Genomic DNA, 6,000 nt, shown 5'->3' on the forward strand with positions numbered 1-6,000 from the left:
GGTATTCTGACTTTAAAATGGATCTTCTATCTCCTGTACCAAGGGTAAGGAAGTTAGAACAAGAATGGGATGTCTTTGGCGGGGAGAACTGGGTATGAGATGGAAGGAGAGGTTAATAAGAGGTGATGAGGGGTTGGGGGAGGCGTGTTAGGGTCCAGGAAAGTGGCTAGAGGTGTTAAGGGTCTGTAGAAGACAAGAGTCCTGGGGAATAAGATCCTGACTCCATCCAAGTGAGAGAAAAACGACTGGATGGGAAAGGGGGAGAGGCTGGAGCAGAGGCAGCAACAAGCGGCCCTCGGGGACGGAAGAAGCCGGGCGATAGTTACTCACCAGTCTGCGCCTGAAGCGACCCCGGCCCCGCACGGATAATCGGAGAGGGGATGGGGTTCTGACGGCCCTGGCACTTCCCGAGTCCCGATACCGGAGCTGGGTAGAACCACTGAGGCAGAAGAAACTGCGCCAACCCCAGACGGTACACTCGAGGAGGGACCCAGGCGGAACTCCAAGCGCAGGCGCAGAAGCAGCAGACTAAACCAACTCTCTAAAGGAGGAGGGGAGTCTCTGGGAGACACCATCTCAAAGTAGGTGGAAAGAGGAAGACTCCAGCAGAGGTGTGGCAAAATTAATCAAGATGAAGTGTCCCCCTTCTGAACAGTCAAGAATTAAAACTTCCGGGCAAATCTGCACATTACAAGCCAAAAAGTGATAAAAGAGCACACGATTTCTTTCCGTACTGTCAGCCACGTCGGGGCATCTTCTCTCCGGCAACATCAGGTGGGCCAGAAACCCGAATTCTTTCTGCGTAGAAGCCCCGCACGGACACACCACGCACAACCAGCCAAGTGATGCCGTGGCACACAAGTGAACGGGATTTAAGTGAGGAAGAGCTGAGCAGCCGCCAGTCTCACTTTCCCCTCACTGCCCTCTGGGCCCAGTGGCAAGGTTTGGAGATCAGCATGCCTGGAGACGGCCCCGTGGGTACTCTGCATTATTGGATAAATGTTAAAAAAGTGCTATAAAGTTAACAGAGAGACTCCCAGGAAGCCAATGATTAATAACGTGCCCACCGCACCAAAATGTTTATAGCAGCGCTTTTGTGAGCAAAGAATTGGAAATAAAACAGATGACCGCTGACGGGGGAATGGCTAAATAAATGTACATGAATGAAACGGGACGTGAAGGTGATGTAGGAAATGATATGCGAGATGAATACACAGAAGCAGGGAAAGGTCTACATGAATACATGCAGAGTGAAGTAAGCAGAGCCAATAAAACAGTATGCATAGTGATTACAACAATATGAGTAGAACAATGACCAAAAAACATCAAAAGTGAATGCAAAAAATTTATAAAGATAAGCAGAATTTGAATGGAAATAAATGAAAGGATACTCTCATGGAGTACTTTATGGAGTTGGAAGGGTCCACAGGAGTTACACATTGCACATTGTTTTCAGACTTTTTCAATATACTGATCAGTTATGACAATTTTTTCCTCTAAAAAATACTACATGTTATGTAGAATGACTCCATTATAGAGTGAGAGGGAAAGATTTTTAGAATACCTATGATGTGAGAAACAGAAGACAGCAATAAAAACTTATTTTTAAAACATGTTTAACAGAAGAGGAAGGACTCTACCCTTTAGGCTGTCAACCTTACCTAGTCTGTTTCCCAACTAATCTTTTCAATGCACTTCTAATTAATTCCAAATAATTTATACATTCAACTAATATTAAGTACCCATTAAGAATGGTGGCAGTTAGGTGGTTCAGGGAATGGAGTAACTGGTCTGAGATTAGGAAGACTCCTGTACTGGAATTAAATCTGATCTCAGACATGAGCTAGTTGTGTGACTCTGGGCAAGTCATTTAATCCTGTTAACCTCAATTTCTTCAACTGAAAAATGAGCTGAAGAAGGAAATGGCAAACTTTATTAACAAACAATAAATGGGGTTGAGTCAAGAAAACCAAAACTGAACAAATGAGAAGCATCATACTACCAAAAAAAAATCATTTAAAATTTAAAAACAAACAAACAAACAAACAAAAAACCCACAATCCCAACAAACAGCTCAATGAATATGGAGCCAAAAGAGCAGAGTTCAAATCACAACTCCTCCCCTATGTAGCTGTGAGAGTAAGCAAGTCCCATAAACTCTGAGGCTCAGTGTCTTCCTTTGTAAAATGAGAAAGTGAGGATATATAAACTCTAAGATCCTTCTCAGATCTAAATTTATGGTCCTGTGAGACAGTCAGAGTGTTTGATATACAAAAACAAAAGAGGGACTGTTGTCTCTCCTTCGAAAAGATTATATTCAGTGGGGGAAGAGGTGTGAGATATATAGATGGATGATAGATAATCACAGAGATTAGACCTGGATTTAGAATTTCATTGATGCAGGAAACTCAGATGGAAGAAAGTTCTAATGGTGGAGTATTGAACTTTCTCAGCAAATTTTAATCTGGGAGAGCTGGCCATGGATTTGGCCTGGGTCCCAAAGTCATTAAGTATCAGATATGAGATTTGATCCCAGGTCTCCCTGGTTCAAAGGCCAGCTCTGTCTTCTTTCACTCCTAAAGCCCCTAAATCAATGTTTGTACAACACAGTAATCAGGGTAAAGAAGAAAAGCCTTGTGAGAGAGACATTTGTAGGCCCAAAGGACATCATGGGAGGGAGAACATCCTATAAGAGGAACAGTTAAGTAGTCTAGGTTGACTAGAAATTAAAGTGTCCCTGAGGGAACAAGAAATTAGTCTGGAACATAATCAGGTTATTTAAAAAGTAATATTTAATCATTTGCTGTCTAAGTCATATTTTACTTTTCAGACAATTAGCAATGAAGGTTCTGGAGGAAACTATGTTCATGACTGGCCCTAGAATATCAGTTTAACAGCATTGTGGAAGCTGAATTAGAAAGGTAAGAAACAAGAGGCAGGGAGACCAATTAGGAAGCTATTCCAGTGATTCAAAAATAGATGAGAAAGGCCTCAACTAGGGCTGAATTTGTACAAGTGGAGAGTGATGCTAGAGATGCAGAGGGAACAAAAGTCTCTTCCCCTATCAAAGGAAGGGGCCATACTAGATAGTCTAGAATCCTTTGTAGTTCTTCACCTATGATCCTATGATTCTACAACATGGCATGACAGGGCAATCTTGACAGGATGTGAAGGGGGGATAAGGAGAAAGTGGAAAGTTGAAGATGATAGTAGGTTGTAAACTTGGTAACCACAAACATGGTGGTGCTATATAAGCAGTACTATTCTATGCATGACCTTTCTAAAAATTCCTTGTACGCTTCAGGAAGTATTTGAAAACAAATTAGCGAGCCTCTCTAGGGTAAGAATATACTGCAAGAGTTAAAACTTTATAATAATAATAAGTTACCTGGAGAAAGGTATGTGTTTTATATACAACTAGAGTATATTTTGTTATACAAACTATTTACTTACTGTGACTGCAATGTTGATAAGTATGCTTATATGCAGTTTTTTTTACCTAAACTACTGATTTTCAAACTCTGAAATACTTTTGCTATTTCTGTGTATGTACTTTGCTACATTATACATCTGGTCTTCAACTATAGGACACAATACAGTATATAGTGAATGTCTTGTAAAAGGTACGATGAACCTGGGTAACTACAGACAATAAGTAGGGTACATTCTGTTCAAACTGCAGTGAACCTTGTAAAGGGAGATCTCCATTGAGATTTGAGGACCATTTTATACAATGCAAAGGAAGTGAAATTTAGTGATTAATGAATGGCCAGGAATGCAACTAAGCAGCCCTCTGATGACAATGGACATAAACTGCTTCTAGACACTTCTCCCAATCACTCATTTCCATAATCAAAAGGAGAGACTAGAATTTTTTAAAGTGAGGAACTTTAAACCCCCATGCTATCTGATGATTAATGGACATAGAATTATTGTCTAATTATGGCCTAACCTGCAGAGATGAAGATTTGGTAAATACTGTAAAATTACCTTAAACTAGTATGCGGTCTCATCATAGGAAAATCAGCATTGTACTAGAAAGAATGGCAAAAATGAAAGGTTAAATCTAAAGGGCATGGATAATCCTATTCTCCCTCTTCCTGCCTGACCAAACTTTATATAAGCAATAGCTGAGGCTGAATTTGAATTCAGGTCTTCCTGACTCCAGACCCAGCACTTTATCCACTGTGCCACCTGATGTAATGGGCTGAGGTTTGAGTTGATGCACTGAGGTCCCAAGTACGTGAAGCTAAATAGTAATTGGGCTATACTCTATTAATATACATGATTGGATAGAGAATGGTCCCTGCCCACTCTCCGTGCAAGTCCTTGATGTGTTGTATAGGAAATGACGATTTTGGTGGGTGGAGGCAGAGAGGGAGACAGGAAGAGAAGCTGGGAGAGATTGGGCCTGGGTTCGAGACTCCGAGCTGCTGGTTGTGTGGCTGCTGGTCGAGCTAGCTTCTTGACTCAGCTGCACACATTGCTATCGCCAATTCTCTTCCACCTCCTATCCTTCTTCACTGAGAATAAAGACTGACGATTTTCCCCTAACCTGAATTCCTGACTCCTGTCGATTTAAAAATACACGATCTTCACAACCTAGTTGCCTCTTGGTAATCTTATAGACAACAAAATAGTAAATTATAAAGAGATGATGATTAGAAAGGATGGGGGGGGTGATTAAAGGGGTCAGCTCTATAAAATTAAGCCACTGAGCAAAATATAGTCCAAATGACTCCCATATTTTAACTTTGTTCAACTTTTGGCAATTGTGCTCAGCCAGAATGTGAAAGTTAGAATGCTTAAGGACTATTCCCATTAGAATTAATCTCTTCTCTCAATGATGCCTTAATGGGGAGGAGCTAATATGACATCCCATCTCATTATTAATAGTCTATCAACTGTTTTATTCTTATATATAAATTTTTTTATTGCCCTCCAGAAAAGCAGGCTGGAACAAACAGATTTGGAAGAAATCCATCCCATCCTAGATGGAGCCAGCCTGGAATCAAATGTAGCCTTTGACACTTAACTGTGTGACTCTGGGGAAGTCACAAAGTACCTTTAAGTCCTCCCTGGGAGGAATAAACTTGGAAACAGCAACAGCAATGGTTACATACTGTGTGCTTGCTCCCGCACTTTTTTTTTTAGCATGATCTTTTCAGCCATGTTGTCAAATGCCTTCAATGAGAACAAACATGGCATCAAAATCAGCTACCACAATGATGTAAATTCTTCAATTTGAAAAGGTTAGAAGCCAAAACTAGTGCACTGAGAGAGTGTTACTGCATGATTTTTTGTTTGCAGATGATTGTATACTCGATGCAACTTCTGAAGCTAAACCACCACAAAGGATGGATTAATTCTCTATTGCTTGGGCTAAGTTTGGCCTAACACCACCAAGAAAACACAGGTACTGCAACAGTCAGCACCACACCGTTCACATGTGGAACCACTGCTTACATTTAACTTGGCAGTATACTTTCCAGGGATGTACACATTGATAATGAGACCAACACACACATTACCAGAGCTAAGCACTCACTGTTTGAAAGGCTCTAAAGAAAAGTTTGGGAAAGGAGAGGTATTAGACTATCAAACTAAAGATGTACAGAGTCGTTGTGCTGACTTTATTGTTGTATGCCTGTGAAAACTGGACAGCATCCCAGTGCTGGCCATGTCAGGAAGCTGAATTGCTTCCATTTGAGTTGCCTTACCTGATTCTGAAAATCACCTAGCAGGATAAAATACCAGACTGGTGTCCTTTCTCAAACTAAATTGCCAAGCATTCCAGCTCTACTGTAGAGAATGCAACTCTTTTGGTCTGGCCATACTATTCAAATGCCAAATGTACATTTGCCCAAAAAAAAAAAAAAAAAAAAAAAAAACTATCTTATAAAGAATTCAACACAGGGCAAGCATTCACAAAGTGATCAGAAAAAGCATTACAAGTTGTGGTCAGAACAGGATGATTTCAGTTACATGAACTGATGCTAA

General features: G+C 40.7%; 1 protein-coding gene across 2 annotated transcripts in view; it reads right to left on the minus strand.

The window, feature by feature from the left end:
- The window catches only part of UIMC1 (ubiquitin interaction motif containing 1), a 123,450-nt gene extending 122,930 nt beyond the window's left edge, over nucleotides 1-520 (minus strand). Inside the window, exon 1 of one of the 2 annotated variants that reach the window (XM_012552973.3) lies at nucleotides 331-519. The gene's annotated coding sequence lies outside the window, so the exon portion shown is untranslated. Of the gene's footprint in view, nucleotides 1-330 lie in introns of both variants that reach the window. The other variant, XM_023506547.2, reaches the window with a different exon arrangement.
- Between the last annotated feature and the right edge of the window lie 5,480 nt (nucleotides 521-6,000).

This window comes from Sarcophilus harrisii, chromosome 2, assembly GCF_902635505.1.
Source record: "Sarcophilus harrisii chromosome 2, mSarHar1.11, whole genome shotgun sequence".
NCBI lineage: Eukaryota > Metazoa > Chordata > Mammalia > Dasyuromorphia > Dasyuridae > Sarcophilus > Sarcophilus harrisii.